Source organism: Lissotriton helveticus, chromosome 2_1 (assembly GCF_964261635.1).
Source record: "Lissotriton helveticus chromosome 2_1, aLisHel1.1, whole genome shotgun sequence".
In the NCBI taxonomy this organism is placed as follows: Eukaryota; Metazoa; Chordata; class Amphibia; order Caudata; family Salamandridae; genus Lissotriton; species Lissotriton helveticus.
Genome location: NC_136059.1, coordinates 3,642,160 through 3,662,173, shown reverse-complemented (window position 1 = coordinate 3,662,173; position 20,014 = coordinate 3,642,160). Strand labels below are relative to the sequence as shown.

Below are 20,014 nucleotides of genomic sequence, written 5' to 3'. Positions count from 1 at the left end.
GAAGTTTATCTTTCAGTCCCTGTCATCTCGAAGATGGGGGACTCCTCCAATCAGGGCTAGGACTATCCCCTTCCTACATGCGGGTGGCATAATTGAGGGTGTAGACTCCCCAGGTAAAGTGCCGACTGGCCCTGCATTGTAACACCCCTATATGTGGTATTTAGGTGGCTTCCACAGGCCCTGAAACATGTTCCTGCTGACCTAAGAAAAAGCATGAAGACTATGCAGTGCGGAAGACTGAAGATGCCTACTAACTTGGTCCCAACCCTACCGGCCTGCCTGCAGTCCTCAAAAATCGTCCGGCCTGTCCTGCATTCAACGACCTCCACAACCCCTGGGAGGACTGCCTGCATTTGAAGAAGATCAGAACTTTCAAGGACAACAGCTCGGCCACAAGAAATCAACCAAAAGGTCTCTGGTGCCCTCAGGATCCACAATCCTTGACCACTCTGCACCAGACACCTGCGGCCTGTTTCCAGGCAGCCCACCAACCCAGAAAAGGCTCCCCAGCGACCCAGAGTCCAGGTCCAGCATGGCTGACCCGTCCTGGACTCCACAATGACGCCTGCAGTGTGAATCCAAAGGCTCCCCCTGACCGCGACCGGCTCAGTGAAAAATCAGACATGAAAGGACACCCCTGCTCCTGTAACCCCTGGGCCTTGGGGAGCTCTCTCGACGGTGTGCCTACGACCTACAGCATCTCAACTTACCTCTGCTGTCGCTGGTTTCCCTCATGCAGCCTCCACTTTATCGCCTGCAGCCTGTTTATACATTAAATTGCATTGGAGGCAGTGTTTGACCTCTGCACCCGGCCTCACCTGTGTCGCTGGTGGTGCGCTGCTTGCGCTTACTTGAACCTTGCCCTCTGCTGCCCCTGCAATCCGAAGACTTGAACTGTAAGAGGCATACTCACCTGTAAAATCGCATTATTGTTTTGCTCCATAGGTCAACATTGAAAAGACTGAAAAGTGCATAAAGTGTCCACTTTTGATACTGAAAAGAATTCAAAGTTTAAGACGTACTTACCTTTTTGCCAAGATCTCGGTCTTAAACTAAATCTTGAGCAAAGCTTATTTTTATAAATTAGTGCAGCTCTCCTTTTTAAGTCGTGTCTGTTATTGGTCCTTTGTATGCAATAAACGTCTTGCGCTCCTCGGTGTTAGGCCTAAGGCTGCTCGCCCACAGAACAACTAATGTACGAGCCGAAACCATGAAACCTCTTTTCCTTTGGAGCACCAAACTCTAATTGCCACATCGCATGGAAAGATACGAAACTGAATAAACCATATATCACAACTTCTTCTTGGCTTACAGATGTTGTGCACATAAATTTGAGCCCTGAAGAAGTCCAAGTAGGACAAAACGAGTTGACTACTGTGCAACGGCGTGTTTTTATGAAGAAAATGAACAAAGTGATATTACAGACATCTTCGCTACGTGTATTGATTTTACGTCGTACTATGCTTTCAAGAATACTATTGATGCGAATGGAATGTAAATTTTGAATCGTACTCAATAGACTAGATGTTACTAGTATTGTGAGTGCTGAACCATCAATTAACAACTAATAGAGCAAGGGGTTTTCATTGAACCTTGTACACTTCTGCGGGAATCTCTGGACTCTGTGCACTGTATAACCATCTAGTGGCATCACCATCTACAGAGGCAGCTTCCTACAATAATGACTGCTACCATTCAGGCTCGAGAACGAGTGTTCGAAGTCCCGCTATCGACCAGACCAGGGACTGGCTCCTACTTGGGACATTCCTCCTTTTATTTACAGTCCCGGAAATAGGGCTCGTTGCAGGCACAGCCGCGGCTGCCTGAGAAGTTCACCCGGATCAGAACCTAAAGCTAGATTTAATACTTAAAAAGGGTCCTCTTCCTCTGCAGCTTCTTCGATGAGCCACAGCTGGAAAACTGACAACCATTACACAAAGAACATGTGTTTAAAAGCAAGGAAACTACTGTGAGAAAGTGGCTCTATATATACTGGACCACAGTAAGGTACAGTGTGTATAGAGTCCACCAACCCCAGAGGTATAACAGAGGTTAAAGTCAGGGCTGACCTTACTCTCTAAAGTGGTAGCTTGGTCGAGCAGTAAGGCAGTACCAGAGGACAGTGTTAAGCATTTGTTGTACACACTCAGTCAGCAAAAGGTTTTACACACTCAAGGACTGAACTCCAGGCCAATTGTTTTTATATCAAAAGATATAGTTGTTTTATTTTTAGAACCAACAGGTATAAAAATATACATTTCTCGATAATGAGTGATCTCAGATAATTACTTTGCAGAAAGTTAATGACTTTGTAAACACAATAGGTACAATGGTTGCAGTAGGCAACAGTTCGAAACACAATTTAACATTGAGCTCAATGGGTTTTTCTACATAAATGCAGCTGATTACTTTATCGATTACTTTTGTAACTCCAGGACTGGATCCTAGATTCAGTCCTGGGGTCTAAGATGAAAACAGTTTAGTAAAAACGTTTTAGTTATTTCAATGATTTTTAAGGAACAGAAAGATATTTTAAAAGTTCACAGTGAAAATCTGGCAATGTTATCCAATGGGAGAAATTTCAGGTCACAGGTCAAGTACGTTCTCGTTACTTTTGTAATCCAGTACTGGGCTCCTAGGTCCAGCACTGGGATCTCTACTTAAGACAGGTAAGTAATTACATTTCAGTAGTTGGTACGATTTCTAAGGAATATTTCAAGTTTTCAAAAGTAGACAGAAGAACTTTCACAGAAAAGCAGACAATGGATTCCTATGGAGAAAATTCAGGTTATTAGTAAACCCGGTTAGGATTACTTTTGGGGTTCAGTACTGGGCTACAAGGTACAGTACTGGCTTCTCTCCTGATCACAGGTGAGTATTTTGGAATTCGGCTGATTTTATAGGAATATTTTAGAGTTTCAAAACTTCACACGTAAAAAATATTTCGAGTCAAACCAGTCAATGTTATCCAATGGCAGGTAAGTGAGTTACCGGTTTCCAGGTGAGTACTCGACTGGTGAAGTTAGGGTTCTGGGCATAGACTCAGGGGTCCCCCAGGGTCAGGTAAGTACAGTTGGTTCACCCTCAGCGGCACAGGGGCAGCCACGTGCAGAGGTAGTTAGGCCGAATGTTATCCAATGAGAGGCAGGGGGCCTTCAGTTGGTGGCTGCTGGCTAGCAGGCCACACAGCTGTGGGAGCTGGGCTCCTCATCACTTGCTCAGGGCAAATGGGGGGGGAGTAGGATAGGGCAAAGGTTGCACAGCCAGAGGCACTCGGGCGGCTGGGTGCAGGGTGCTTTTGAGCCGTCGGGTGCTCAATGTTATTTAATGGGAAAGGTAACAAGCATTTACAATGCAATGGTCTCGGCATTATTAAAGGTAGAGCTATTGGCATTGCTCATGATTTTTTTTTTTTTATTATAAATAAATGGCATTGTCATTTAGATTGTCAATACAGGACCTTGTGATCTGGACTGTAAACCCACAGGGGCGTCATGAGAAGCTGACAGCACCCACTCACCGACCTGTCCGAGCTGTGTAACTAAGACCAGACACCGGGATCCAGTGCCAAGCCCCGGGCTGCAGGCTTCATGGCTTCCACTCTTCCGTAGCGTCGGACCCCACGCCCGGAATTGCCCTTGTCTGGGCTTCGCAGTCTGAAGAGGCTGCAGCCCCCCGTCCGAGCTCCAGATGACACTGGGTGCTCTCTGCGGCCGCAGCATGTGCGCCTGCTGCGGGCAGAAGATGATCCCCTACTTTTCCGAGAATGCCGTCATCTCCCAGAATACCATCAACCAACTGTGAGTACCCTAATATCGAGCTATTGCCCCCAACTGGGTAAACTTAATAAGACTCCGGATATAATGGATTGCTAACACTAAATATGTGCCACCAATAGTTCCAGCACCAACAGACTTTCCCCGCCAGCTCTTTCTCCTGATCTTGCCGATCCTGACTGCCACTGCCCACCACAAGTCCCTACAGGGAGTCCTAGAGCCCGTGTGCCTATATATATATCACTTTGGGTGCTTCTTTGTGCCCACTTCGAGTAGGGGGCCCCTCTCATCCCTACTTCACCACCACTAGCGCGAAATGCCAGAGGTCGCATGGTTTCCTTTTATACTTTCTTCTTTTGGTTTGCTGTTAATGCCGGAACTCATTGTGTCTGGAGTTCACTTTGTTTCCTCCTTGTGTGATTCATCCCAGTTTGTGACGACATTGTTGGTGTCTGCGCCGTGTTGTTTGTAAACGGTCCTTTTAATTGCAGCGATGTTCGATAGGCAGCAGCATTACTTAGATACGCTTTTTATAGGGGGCTGATTTCCTGTGCGCAAGCTTGGTTTTTGCGAGAAAGTTTTGTTTTCTTCACGCATCCATGCACTTCTCGTATGTTAATATAGCTTTCATAAGCTTATGCTTTCCACAATCTTTAAGTGCAATATAAATACAAGCTATCTTTATTGTTGTGGGAGCGCATATGTTTGGTGGACTTTGGCTTAGTGTGGTTTGTAAGTGTTGCTGCTGTTGTCGGGCGCGTTTCAATTGTAGCAGGAGTTAACTGAAGCATGTGCTGCTTTGTTATCGCAGATGGGAGCTGCTGTGGGTTGGGTGACCGGGGACATAATGAATTTGACAGGGTCTATTGTGTGTCCTGAGGAGGCATTCACTGGCCGGGACTGCCGCTGAGGGGTCCTTCGTCTGTCATCTTGCGCACAGAGGAACGAGGACATTGCTTGGTCGGATTTTCTAATGACTCTGCCCCGGTCCTACCGGCATGTCAGGAAATCTCCCTCGGCCAGATTATCTTTGAGTTTATTTATTTATTTATTTAATGCGATTTTATATAGTGCGAACATTACCAGAAGGTGTCAGAGCGCTTTACATAAGAACCAGTTGTGATACATAAGGATTTAGGATTACATGGGTTACATAAAAAATACAAACTGAAAAAATTGCAAATGTACAAGTTGTAGAGTCACACAAGGAAGAGATAGAAACAGAAAAAAACGTAAAGGCCTCACGTAAAGGGCTTCAATACCCTTAGGCCGTGTTGGTGCTATATAAAACTTTAAAAAATACTCTCCGCACATGTGTATGAATGCATCTCACCGGCAATAGAAGCTCTTGATCGGCTTCCATCACTAGATACCAACCTTCAAGGTCGTCTGCAAAACCATAGGCTCATTAGAAGTACATGTTCGACTTCATGCAACTGAAGCTCAACATATATGGACAGAATAGAGCACTGTTGTGTAAACTGACAGCACAGCTTTCAAAAAGAACAGCTCATGGAAAGACGACTCCTCTGTCGAAACAGCTGAACTCTGAAGTCCACCTATAGCGAGCATAACCACCACGATTCAGCGCCTCATCAGGGCTAAGAAGCGCTATAAAATTACAACAACTAAACAATACAGATGTTTTTCCAGTAGACACAGGGGAGCTGAGGCCATCTCCTACATTCCCTAGGCCGGCTCGATTCCCTGGCTCGGGTCTGAGAGGGGAGGGGCGGTTTCAGGGCTCGCGACAGCTGGAAGGGGTCTGTGGAGCTCAGGCAGGATGAACGCTGCCTCTCTAAGACAAGCTAGGTCCTGCTTCGTGTCCTCTTGAAACAGAGCCCCGCCGCCGGGGCAGAGGGCGGAATGCAGCAACTTAATCTCCAAATTAGCGGTGACACGAACAGATGCTGGCGAGGCCCCTGTGTGTAAAAGCCCGGCTCTGCCTGCGCGCCATGTGTGACCTGCCTCAGGAAGGAGACGGAGTGGGGTGCTGCATCACGTCCCTAACTCCAGGTGCCCCTCTGCCGGCAGGCCCACGCCCAAGCACTGGTTCACACAGGGTGCCTTGGGCGCCTCACAGCACGGCGGCCAGGAAAAGCAGCCAGCCGAGGGACAGAACTTGTCAATCATTTGTGGAAGGGGGGAGGGGGTAAGAGCGGGACGGGGGAGGGCTGCGGGCAGCGGGAAGGGGGGAGGCGAGCGGAGCGGAGCAGCTCGACAAAGAACAGAAGTACGGCGGGGGGAAGACTAGGGGCAACAACACAAAGAGAAACACTTGCACACACGCATGCAATCTTGCTTGGTTATTCTGCGTTAAATGTTAAGCCCCCCAGCCCGGCCTCAAACAACAAAACACCACAAATTTCGGATTCGGGGGCGTGTTTTGGCGTTCTGAGTGACGCATGACGTCACTGTCCAAAGAACGCAAAAACACACCCCCGAATGCGAAAGAGACGGGGCTTTATTGGAGTGACTCCCTTCTCCTCCAATGGCTGGCCTCCGTTTAGGAAGCCAGCCTATGGAGGAGAATGGAGGAGAAAGGCGGGTTCAAAGCCCCCTAACTCCAAAACATTAATTCTTCGGGACTCCGAGAGCTACGGTCCCTCGACCTAAAAAGGGGCCAAAGGCTGCAGACTCGGGGACGGTGATTCTTCAGGTGCGACCACCACTTCGAGAGGTAAGTTGGGATCTTGGAGAAGAGGTAGGTACCCCAAAGGGAAAGACAGGGGGCCACAGGGCACGGGGTGCAGGGGTGTCTTTGGGCGTCGGGAAATCTTACCCTCAGCTGGTCGCGGTTGGATAGGGTCCCTGGTTCTGAGACTGCAGGTGTCGTCTTGTTCATCGATGAGGTACTTTGGGCACTGGCCTTTGGGTCCCAGTCGCCGGGGGACGTCCTCGTGGTCTTGGATCACTCGGGCACGGGCTGGGCTTGGCGGTTGCATAGTGGGTTGGTCTGGAGCTTCCTGGCTGGCACCAGGGGTATGGTTGTTGACGCAGAGCCTCTGCTTATGGAAGTCCCAGTCTTTAAGAGGGTCAAGGAAGGCAGGTCTTCTGGGTGTCCCAAGGTTGCGGTCCGCAGGAGTCACCGGGATTAGGCAGGAGCAGGTTCCAGGATCGCCAGGCCGGTAGTGCTGTGCCAAGTCAGTTGGTGTCATCCTGTTGTTAGCAGCTGCACGGCGGGTCTTCTTCTTCTTGATCTTATTTTTTTTTGTTATAGGATCTGAGGAAGGAAGGTTCAGGGTGCCCCTAAATCAAATAGTTTCTTATCTGTCGGTGTAGTTTTGCAGCTTGAAGATCTTTCTGGATTCACTATGCTGTGCATTATTCCGTGGTCTAGTGGTTGGGTCCAGAATGGTAGTCTTTTCTTTCTTTTTTTTTCCGTAGCACAGGTGGACGTCGATGTCCCACCTTCTGGTGTTATTTACTGTGACGTCGGCATGCTTCCTGCGGAAGCTCCCACCTTTGGGCGCCATCTTCGGATTTTTTTTTCTTGTTTTTGTGTTCTGTTCGTGAATCCTTGGCAATGTTTTACTTTCTTAAGTAAATGATTCATCACTTAGTCTTTACAGTGTCTGTTTTCTTCCATTCCTTGTCTTTCCACCTCTTCCTCCTACCTCATCTTTCTGGCGGAGGTGGGTGGGTTCGCTAGTGAATCCAGAAAGATTTCAAGCTGCAAAACTACACCAACAGGTAAGAAACTATTCGTTTTGCAGCGTGAATATTTCTGGATTCACTATGCTGTGCATAGACTTTGTAGCGGTTTGTTATGTCTGTGGCGGCTGGGTGGGAGATGAGCGTTGGTTGTTGAATATATGTTGAAGCACCTTCTGTCCTACTTGTGCTTCCTTGTTCATTTGTATATCCACGCAGTAGTGCTTAGTGAATGTGTGCACTGAAGCCCATGTTGCCGCCAGGCATATGTCTTGAATGGGTGTGTTAGCCAGGAAGGCTATTGTTGCTCCCTTCTTCCTGGTAGAGTGGGCTCGTGCCCCCTCTGCTAGTTCTTGCCCAGCCTGCTTGTGGAACAACTGTATCGTTTGTGCGATCCATCGTGCGATGGTGTTCTTTGTTTCTGGTCTACCCAGGAAACTGGTTGCGAAGAACACAAAGAATTGTTTTGTTTTTCTGTGCTCCTTTGTTCTTTCCATGTAATGCATAACTGCCCTTCTGGCGTCCAGAGTGTGAGGTGCCCTCTCTGCGCTTGTGGACGGTTTCTGGAAGAAGCTCGGTATTTGTATCGTTTGGTTCATGTGGAACCTTGACACCAACTTTGGCATAAAGTGTGGTTCCGTCCTCATTACTATCCTGTCATTGTGTATTTGGATGTAGGGTTCTTGCAGCATCAGTGCTTCTGTCGTAATTTGGCAGCGATTAGGTTAGCATTTAGCTCAGCTACAGGAACTTTCATTATTAACTTGACCATGTTTGCGGAGGCCATTTTGTATTTCCTGGCTTCCATTTTCAATAAACATGCTGCCTCGTGGTCAGCATGCCCTTTTGTCCTTTCTCTGTACCGATGACCATTAAACTTGCCCAGCAACTGGCTATTTTTAGCACTGGTCAAGCTCACGCATGCGTACTCGAACATTTAGATTAGTGAACGGTCACCTCTCAGGAATATTCTCCAAAACTGACCAGTGGTACTAAACTCCTCCCACATGTTGGCTGTGTTCCAAAAATGCCCTTATATGTACTTAAACTGTACAAAAGTATACCGCCTACTCTTTATTTTATTTCTGTTTAAATTGTATAAAAGAGGTCGCACACCGATGTCCGGTGTGATACTTCTTGCATTACCGAAGGGTGCTGTAGGAATGTACCACCACCCCATGGGGTCCTAATAAACTTGTCTTTTTGCATTCCCAGTTTCCGTGCCAACTTCTATTCTATGGTGTTCGAGAGTTTTTGCAGAGTATGTAGATCTGACGGAACCCAATACCACAAATTGGCGACCACGAAGGGACTCATCGGCGACTCGGATGCCCGAAGGAGAGGTCGCGACGAATGATTGGAAACTCGCCATGGACGCGTACGCTGCCACTGAGTGACCCGAGTCTTGGCACCCACGGTGTTTTTTCCTTTCCTTCTGACCTGACCTTCCAGGTGGCGCCGGTCCTCGACTGAGATCCTGATCGGTTGAGTTGTCGTGCAGTGCCCGTTTGGCTGATTCGACTAAGGAACTTGGCAGTTGGAACCTGGACGTTTGAGAAAATTTGGTAAGCTTGTGTTTGGTAAGGTAGTCTATTGACACTTACTGTGGCTTTTTGGATTTGTTTGAGTTAGCTAACATTTGGACCTATGATTTGAGTTATATGTGGAGTGCACCTCACATAGGCAGGTATGTAGAGATATTTCTCTGAATTTGAATTTGTTTGAACGGCACACCATGTGTAAAACATATTAAGTGCTATTTTATGTAATATTGCGTTTTCGTGATATTTTGACATGCCTGTTTTAAGCACACTCCGAGGAATGTGCTGTCTTGGAAACGGTACCAGCTATCGATTAAATGAATCTTAGCCGGCTCCCCCAGAGGGGACACCTAATCGTGAAATGTACATAAAATTTGGCCTTCCCCCTATAATGTATAGTACATTATGGCACAAATATACGAAAACTGATCATGAATTACAATGGCCACTACATGGGTCGTTTGATTTACGAAAGGTTCAATATGTGGAGCAGTGTTTGTTTCAGCGCAGGTCTAGACAGGATATGCTTGATTGTGTGCGTATGTGGGAGAAAGCGGTGCGTGAACGAATGAAGCGTGAACAAGCCTTGGCGGACAAAGAGCAGCAAAAGGCTGCTCATGACAAAGCTTTACAGTTGCAGGAAAAAGAATTACAGGATAAAAAAGAGAGGGAGACTCGAGAACGTAATTTGCAAGTTAATGGTCAGTTTCCTATTCGACGTCCTTTTTATCCTGTCCTTACTAATGAATCAGATGATTTTGCATTGCCAGATCGTTGCCCGCCTCCGTATGTTCCGCATACAGCCCCGGATGAGGACTCGGGCGAGGATGATCAGAGGGATAATCGCACCAGGCTAAGTGTTGATCAAGCTGCGGAATTACGTGGGCTGGCTCGTAAACTTAATATTACGTCTATAACTGTTTCAGAGATCGATGGTCTTATGCGTAAGTGGTCTGAAAAAGAACAATTGTATTTTCTGGATCATTTTGGAGAGGAATTAGTTGAACGGTTTAGAAAATATTCACCTGAGTTGGAACCTAAGGATATATCAGTTGGTTGTGGTAATTTACGTAAAGGTATTTTTGTTCTTACAGATGCGGATGAGTTTTTCCAGCATTTGGTTCGGCTACGGGATGAAGCGTCACGGCTAAGGGCGTTGAAAAAGGCCTCCGGTTCGCCTGTGTCTGGATCGACGGAAGTATCCAAAGAGTGTCCTATCTTTGAAACAGATAAGAGTGTTACAGTTCATGTTATGCCTATGCGAGAAGCTGCGCCTTTGTATGTTCCTCCTAAAGGGCAAGGTACAGATGATAACAAATTGTCTGCGGATGCAAAGGGCTATTTTATATATAATTGGGTTTATACGCCCTGGAATAGAACAGATGTTATGGCACTTAAGAATGCTTTGCCTGACCCCCGTAAAAATCCTGCAGCTTTCTATGAAGGAGTGGAAGGCGCTATTTCTTCATGTGTTATGACATTAGTTGATATTGTTCTTTTCTTTGGGTTAATATTGCCTCCTGATATGTGGAGGGCAATACGTAAGTTTGATGATCGAGCAGTTTTGGGAGCAGATTGGAAAGACTTAGCTCGAGCTGATTTGGATAGGGAACCCGCGTGTAAGCCATGCCAATTGATTTTAGACCTCCCAGAGGCTAGTTTGAATAAATTAAAAACGCTTGTTCCCCCTAAGATAATTGATTGGACAATGTTGGCTTCTTGTAAACAGAAGCCGGATGAATCGGTCTCTGACTTTTTCTCACGTTTTGAGGAAGCGTTTCATGAATGCAGTGGTCAATTATTAACAGAGGACATGGGCAGGCATTTGTTCGTTGATAAGTATGTGGCTAATCTCCTGCCGGAGATTGCAAAACGTTTAAAGACTAGTGAAAGTTCATGGACCACGGCAACCCCCGCTTCTTTATTGACTATGGCTCAGTATTATGAAAGACAGGAATTGGAGGCTAAGGAAAGCAGTGATAAGAAAGCAAAGGACTTGAAGACGAAGGTGATGTTGGCTCAGGTTTACGCTACACAGCCGAGAGGGAATGATAGGGGTAGACGTGGACGTATGGAACGTCGTCTACTCGTTCTGATATTTCTGAGGATCAGTGTGCGTATTGTAAACAGTATGGACATTGGGCTTCGGACTGCCCGGTGCTTCGAGAACAGCGTAATCAGCGTGGTCGAGGAAGTGGAAGGTCTCGGAATGGTTATTCAGGGTCGAGAGGTGGAGCGAATGATCGTGGTAGGTTCGAGGCGAGGGGTCGTGGTCAGGCTGATCATAATACTTTTGATCGACGAATCAGTATCAGATAACTGAGGGAGAGTCTATTGAGTCTCAGGATAATGCATATGCATAGGATTGCGTAGGATGGGGTGTGGAATCGGTTGAAGTACCAGTAGATCAAAGGAGTCCATATATATCAGCGCATGTTTTGGGTTCTACTGATCAGTTTCTGGTTGATACGGGAGCTACTCGTAGCGCTCTGTCCAAACACTTGGTTCCAAGGGCTCCCCTGTCTGGCGAAACGATTACATCAATAGGGTCCGATGGAACACCTTCTCTTAGCCCATTGTCTCAACCCCTTACATTTCACATTGATAAATTTGCTGCCCCATGCCCATTTTTGTTGTCTCCAAACACACTAGATAATATTGTGGGACTCGACATGCTTAAACATTTTCGAGTAACTATACGCTGTGCCCCTGAAGGGGTGCGGGTTATTTTGAATGAGAACTATCCAGAGATTGAGAGATTGTGCCTCATGCAGGAGACCGATGCGTTAGCCTCTCTTCCAAGTACTTTGTGGGCTACTTCCGATACTGATGTGGGACAGATGATTATCCCTCCCGTACGTATTACTGTAAAGGAGGGAGTGTCTTTGCCTCGCGTACCACAGTATAAAATCTCCAGAGAAGGTGAAGTTGCCTTTACACATATTGTAAATGGCTTAATTACGGCAGGAGTAGTGGAGGAAGTCCCCTATAATGTTTGTAACAGCCGAATTCTTCCGATTCTCAAGAAAGACACAGACACTAAGATCTATCGTTTTATTATTGATTTGAGGGAAATTAATAGGATAGTAGTGCCCCAGTATCCGGTGGTGTCTGATATTACCACCTTACTTACTTTGATTCCACCCACATCCACTACCTTCACTGTTATCGACTTGAAGAATGCTTTCTTCTCGATTCCCATTCATCCCGATAGCCGATATTTGTTCGGCTTCACATTAAATAACAAATCATATAGATTTTGTCGAGTTCCTCAAGGCTACACAGAAAGCCCTGCAAATGCCGCTAATTTCAAATTTACACATTTGATTCATAAACACACGAGTGAAACAATGTGTTTATTGAATTTAATTCAACTTGTTTTTTAATTTTCTTTATATTTTCAAATAACACTTCTATTTCAATAATGATTTTACAAATATTAAACAAATATTAAAACCTGGTGTGCACAACACTTAACGTATACAATACTCATAAACTCCTTGTGTATTTACAAATCGTATAATCTAATCAACATTCAATCTTCATTCATACATCAATCAACCCACTACAAACAACAAACAACAAAACATAAATGATTTGATAAACGCTTGAATAACAATATTCACAACAAAAAGCCAATGTTTGTTTCACAATTACATTCAATATGTACAATTTTTTCGCTTCAATTATTAATTTTTAGTTTTTGGGCTACTAGACAGTCTACGCGTTTCGAACTACCGTTATTTCGTAGTTCTCATCAGGACCAATCTGTAATGGAAGAACAGAGAATGTTTTTTAACCCCATGGCTGCTCAGCATATTCCCCTGCTGTGCTGAGAAATCGTCAATCCCACACAACATGACGAGCTGGGCTCGTCATCAGTGTAGCAGGAGGCTACTGCATGACGAGCCCAGCTCGTCATGAGTGTGGAAGGGGTTAAGGGGGGGTGGTTGTTCACCATTTATGACCTGCCTAGCCCCAAAACTCAAGTAACCTCACCTACCTCGCATTCAGCGGAGCATGCTGGATTAGTTGTTTAAATTCCAGTCTAAAAGAATATATCAGAAACGCGATGAATTAGTATGCTGCTTTTGTTGTACGATCTTCCCAAGCGGCGGTCGTGGGTATTTTTAATGTAGATGCCACTTACTTGGAGGAGCAAAATGACATAAGAGGTGGTGATTTGGATTCAAAATTAATCAAGAGAGAGGCAATGCTTATTGTCAAATTCAACACTGCCTTTTTAGGTTTGAATGAATTGACTGAAATTTTCAAACTGTAAGTTTACATGAGAGCATTGTAAGCACATCAACCCATCCCCCTAAAGCGTTTACACGCACCAACGCGGTTCCCCGGAAAATGCATCTTTCTAACTCAATAAAGAGTGCTCGCTGCACACATAATCCGTCTCAAGCATCCCAATAATTGGCGGCGATTGACTTTGTAATATAAATATCTGACAACACTCTTCCAAACCAATAAAGTTTTCCCTTTCAAAAAAAGATTCCACCCTTTATACAGCACAGACGCTGAGGACTACACTTCCCACAATCCTATGCGGACCAGGAAGTGCACACATCCAGGTCAGCGTTTGGACGGCCACGGACTCAGACGCTAGGCTGCTTTGCTCCTCCAAGTAAGTGGCATCTACATTAAAAATACCCACGACCGCCGCTTGGGAAGATCGTACAACAAAAGCAGCATACTAATTCATCGCGTTTTGGTTCACCTCACAGAAAGGGAAAAAAAACGGCGACTTCGAACCTGTGCATCTTACATACAACGCGCCTGACTCGCCCCATCAGGTAAGCAGCGCGCTGAATGCTAGAGACACTGCCGGAATTGAGGAATAGAAGAGAGCTTGTTAGTGAACTTCTGCACAACAGAAAAAATCCCCGGTTTAATTAAAAAAAACATACCTTTGCCCCCTTTTCACATAGAGAGCGGCGAGCCAGGCAAATCCAAACGCCAACCAAAACCCCCAAGTAAGTAAGAAAGAGGAGTGGATGGTTTGGAATGCATGATGATGTGCTCACAAAATGGTTTTTCTGATTGCGATTTTCTGATATATTCTTTTAGACTGGAATTTAAACAACTAATCCAGCATGCTCCGCTGAATGCGAGGTAGGTGAGGTTACTTGAGTTTTGGGGCTAGGCAGGTCATAAATGGTGAACAACCACCCCCCCTTAAAAAACATTCTCTGTTCTTCCATTACAGATTGGTCCTGATGAGAACTACGAAATAACGGTAGTTCGAAACGCGTAGACTGTCTAGTAGCCAAAAAACTAAAAATTAATAATTGAAGCGAAAAAATTGTACATATTGAATGTAATTGTGAAACAAACATTGGCTTTTTGTTGTGAATATTGTTATTCAAGCGTTTATCAAATCATTTATGTTTTGTTGTTTGTTGTTTGTAGTGGGTTGATTGATGTATGAATGAAGATTGAATGTTGATTAGATTATATGATTTGTAAATACACAAGGAGTTTATGAGTATTGTATACGTTAAGTGTTGTGCACACCAGGTTTTAATATTTGTTTAATATTTGTAAAATCATTATTGAAATAGAAGTGTTATTTGAAAATATAAAGAAAATTAAAAAACAAGTTGAATTAAATTCAATAAACACATGGTTTCACTCGTGCGTTTATGAATCAAATGTGTAAATTTGAAATTAGCGGCATTTGCACTCTTTTTTGTTCATTATATGCTTGTGGCAAAGCTATGCCGGTGGGAGCCCAAACCCAGTAGTTTTGTTTACACAGAAAGCCCTAGCATTTATAGCCAGGCTTTAAAAAGACAGCTTGATTCTTTCGACTTACAGTCTGGGGTGGCTCTTATTCAATATGTTGATGACATTTTACTTGCAGCAGACACGCAGGAACAATGTGAGGAGAGTACTCTTTCCCTGCTTTCTTTTCTTGCCAACAATAATCACAAGGTTTCGAGGAAGAAGTTGCAATATTGTAGACCAAAGGTGACCTACCTCGGTCATCTTTTGTCTAAGGAGGGACGTGCATTGACATCAGACCGAATTCAAGCCATTTTAGATACGCCAGTCCCCTGTACTCAGAAAGATGTTCGTGCTTTCATAGGTTTGACGTCCTTTTGTAGACAGTGGATACTAGGATTTTCGCACATTATAAAACCTTTGTTAGCTTTGTTGTCCAAAACTACACCAATTCCCCTTGAATAGACAGATGAATGTCAAAATGCTTTTGAACAATTGAGAAAAGCCCTTTGTTCTGCACCAGTGTTGGGTAAGCCAGATTATACAAAGATCTTTACATTATATGTACACGAGAAGGATGGGTGCGCATTGTCAGTCTTAGTACAAACACACGGAGATAAACAGAGACCTTGTGCGTACTTCTCAGCAGTACTCGACCCTGTGGCTCGAGGACAGCCTGGGTGTTTTCGAGCAGTTGCAGCGACAGCTGTGGCTATATGACAGAGCGAGGGAATAGTTTTGTCACACAAATTGTCGGTGTTAGTTCCCCATGCGGTAGATGCTTTATTGAACCAAACGAAAACACAGCATCTAACTAGTGCTCGTTTAACAGGATATGAGCTAACGCTGTTGGCGCCACATATTACACTGAAGAGGTGCGCCACTTTGAACCCCACTACTTTATTGCCATATCCGGTTGCTGAGACCCAGAAGGAAGAGCACCATGATTGTGTTTTTCTGACTGAAGAACAAACAAAGGGTCGTATCGATTTACAGGATACGCCACTTCCAGATGTAGATGGGGAACTGTGGGTTGATGGATCGTGTTTAAAGCTGCCAGATGGTACAACTTCCGCAGCCTATGCGATCACGACACTTAAGACAGTGGTAGAAACAGCACGAATAACGCAGAAATCGGCTCACGCAGCTGAATTAATAGCCTTAACGAAAGCATGCGAGTTAAGTGCTGGATTATGTGTGAATATATACACTGATAGTCGTTACGCTTTTGGAGTAGTGCACGATTTCGGCCTACTCTGGAAGAAACGAGGGTTCCTGACCTCGCATGGAGTACACATCATGCATGGAGAATTAGTGCGTGATCTCCGGAATGCACTATTATGTCCAAAGAAAGTAGCGATACTCAAATGTAGTGCACATAAGAAGGTGACAGACAAAATAGGACAAGGAAATGCTTTTGCAGATCGCATAGCGAGAGAGACTGCAATGTTACAGAATGTCTCTCCTATGTATGTGATGAAATCACAGGTTGAGCGATGGCATGATGCCAGAGAGCAAATATTAGACATACAGAAATCAGCATCTGAAGTAGACCGTGCGACCTGGGCAACAGAGGGAGTGTTGGATGATGAGGGTTGTTGGCGTAGCAAAGGTATGGAGAGATGGAAATTGCCTGCCGCTTATTTGCAAGCAATGGTTCAAATGACACATGGGCTGGCACATGTTGGAGCTCTGGCAATTACTAAATTACTTACACGAGTTTGGGAGCATCCTGAAATTGCCAATACAGCTAAGAGAGTAGTACAGACCTGTCTGATATGCCTACAGTACAATCCTGCTAAAGGGACTTATACTCCTAAAGGAGGGTTTGTTCCACCTACTGCACCATTCGAAGTACTGCAAATGGATTACATCCAGCTGGAGCGCTGTAATAACCTGAATTATGTCCTAGTGGTGGTGTGTGCTTTCAGTAAGTGGATTGAGGCCTACCCCACGAAGGATAATACAGCATTGACAACAGCTAAGGTGTTACTCAAAAAAAATATTTGTGGAATGACAATGGTCCTCATTTTGTTGGGAAAATAGTGGAGTACGTCCTAAAAGGATTGGGAATGAAGCAAAAGTTCCACGCTGTATTCCACCCACAATCAGCAGGTTTGGTAGAAAGGTATATTGCAACTCTGAAGCTGAAGCTAGCAAAGATCGTGGCATCCACATCTTTGAAATGGCCGGACGCCTTGCCTTTGGCATTACTGTCTATTAGATCAGTGCCACATTCCCGATCTGGTCTCACACCTTATGAAGCGGTGTTTGGAAGGCCTATGAATATCTGGGGAGTCCCTAAGCCTCGTTTAATACATGATGTGCCTTGTATAATGATGAACGATTATTTGGCACGATTAACAAATGATTTACTCTCTATTCATCAGCAGGTTCGAGAAGCACTTCCAGACAATTCTATTGGAGAGGCTCATGATCTTCGTCCTGGGGATCATGTGATGATCCGCTCGTTCGAGAGATCCAGCAGTTTGGAGCCGAGGTGGCGTGGCCCTGAACCAGTGTTGCTGGCAACTCGGACGGCTGTGCGAGTCACGAATAAGAAGCGGTGGGTGCATTCTACTCATTGTCGTCGTGTCTCTCCGGATCTGGTGAATCCTGCGGTGTTGTCTGATTATCGAGACATCTTGGATGCAGAGAAGAGCCCAGCTACTATGCCTAACGAATCGGAGGGAGCCTTCCCGGACAACACTGTTTCTGGTGAATTGAAATATAACCTACGGCAAAGAAAATAGTTGTTTTGTGCGAGACTGGTTGAGTTACCGTTCTGAGGTTAGTGAAAACGGAAGCCGAGAATATCAAGGGGGGGGGGGGCAGTTCTGTCCAGTGTAGCGACACCCGTCTTGAATCTCGGAGAAGAAATCAGCGGCTACCTCGGTTCTAAGCACTCATTTTTATTTTTAGCTTTATTTTGAAACTTTTGTTTTTAGAACTATGGCACCTACTACGACAAGAAACAGAAGAATTCTTGGTGCTGTGCTTTTTGTTATGACTATAGTGGTAATAGCAGTAATAGCTTGGATCGTAGAACGATTGCTTCCTGCAAGAGAATATTTACTGCCTACCACTCCAATTCCATCCGAACATTTTCATTTTACTCTGCCTTATCAAGAAGAGAGACATAGACAGACTTACTTAAATAACAGCTTTATCCAAATTCTACATCATACCCATAATATGAAAAACACTTCGAACTGTTGGGTATGTGGAATGTTGCCTGGACATCAAAAGAAAGGAGGAACTCCACTTTTTCCTCTTCCGTTCTCTCATAATGGTTCTTGTAATGCTTGGTATACTCTTCCCTTTACCTTGAGATGGCCAACAAAAGGTGGACTACTTTTCCAACTCAATAAAGTCTGTTATAATGATAGAGATGGTTACCCCCAGGCAGAAGTAACTAAATTTGAATGGGAAGAATATCGACCGGACAATGTATCTACACCTCGTATTTTCACTAATCAAAGAATTGCGAATATGTCTAGTTTATATGTAATTACAGTTATTGATACCAAAGCTGATTTATGTGTAAGAAATAAAGGTACTATTCCAGTAGGGAAAAGTGAATGAATATGCTACTTACCAGTATGCATCTGTTCTTGGCATGTAGGGCTGCTAACATTCATATCTTAGCATTAGATCGCCGCCTAGTGTTGGGTCCGGATGATCGCACATTGTTGTCCTGGAAGAGTCTTCGAAGTATCCTGAGATAGGTGGCTACTCCCCTGGACTACAGTGCGCATGGGCATCGGCTCCATCCCCGGATTGTTTTTCGCCATTGTGGCAGAAGATGGAGTGAAAAGTGTAAAGGATGTCCATGCTAATAAGTGAATACAATAGTATATCTGCAGCTGCGACAGGCACCGGGGAGGAGGGTGGGCGATATGAATGTTAGCAGCCCTACATGCCAAGAACAGATGCATACTGGTAAGTAGCATATTCAGTTCGAGGCATGTGGGCTGCTAAATTCATATCTTAGCATAGAATACATAGCAGTCCCTCCATCAGCGGCGGTTGCCCGTGCCAGCTGCAGAAACCTGAAAAAGTGTCTTGAGAACAGCCTGTCCTACAGCAGCTTGCTGCTTGGAATGTACATCAACACAGTAGTGTTTCGTAAAGGTATGTGGTGTAACCCACGTGGCTGCTCTGCAAATATCCTCTAAAGGAATGTTCCCTAGGAAAGCCATGGATGCCCCCAGTTTGCGTGTGGAGTGCGCCCTTGGGGGTATCGTTAAAGTGCGCTTGGCCTTTTGATAACATATCTGGATGCACTTTACAATCCACCTGGCTATTCCTGCTTTGGAAATAGGGTTGCCTTTGTGTTGTGGTGCGAAGGCAACAAAAAGTTGTTTTGTTTTTCTAAAGGGTTGTGTCCTGTCTATGTAGTACATCAACGCCCTCCGTACGTCTAATGTATGGAGCATTCTTTCCGCCACCGTTTGTGGGTTTTGGAAGAATGCCGGTAAGTCGATAGTTTGGTTGAGATGAAACTGTGACACCACCTTCGGAAGGAATTTGGGGTTAGTACGTAGCACTACCCTATTTGGATGAATCTGAATGAATGGCTCTTGGATTGTGAGCGCTTGCAGCTCACTAACACGCCTTAGCGACGTGATAGCGATTAGGAAAGCTACTTTCCACGTTAGGAACTGGAGTTCACACGAGTGCAGTGGCTCAAAAGGTGGTCCCATCAGTCTGGTGAGGACCACATTGAGGTTCCACACCGGAGCTGGTGGTGTTCTTGGGGGAATGACTCGTTTCAGACCTTCAAGGAAAGCTTTAATGGCAGGCACTCTGAAGACAGAGAGATGCTGCCTGTTCTGAAGATAAGCCGCTATGGCGGATAGATGTATCCGAATGGAAGTGTACGCTAGATTGCACTTGTAAAGATGTAGCAGATAGCAAATGATGTTAGGGATAGATGCATCTAGCGGGGTGATGTCATTGGCTGTACAGTAAATGACAAAACGCTTCCATTTCGCAGCATAGCATGCTCTGGTAGTTGGCTTCCTTGCCTCCTTGATGATGTCCATGCATTCCGGAGGTAGGTTAAGGTATCCAAACTCTAGGACTTCAGGAGCCAGATCGCCAGGTTGAGCTGTTGCGGATCTGGATGCTGAATTTCTCCATGGTTCTGCGTCAAAAGTCTGGGCGTGAGGCGCAGTCTTTGATGCGGCACCACTGAGAGTTCGAGGAACGTGGTGTACCATGCTTGGCGCGCCCACGTTGGAGCAACTAGGATGAGAGTCATCGCGTGCTGCCTTAGCTTTCTTGCGACCAGCGGTATCAGAG

At 45.3% G+C, this 20,014-nt stretch overlaps 1 protein-coding gene across 6 annotated transcripts in view; it reads right to left on the bottom strand.

The window, feature by feature from the left end:
- Positions 1-20,014, bottom strand: part of LOC144817653 (uncharacterized) — a 435,131-nt gene that overhangs the window by 293,866 nt on the left and 121,251 nt on the right. The window lies entirely within an intron of this gene.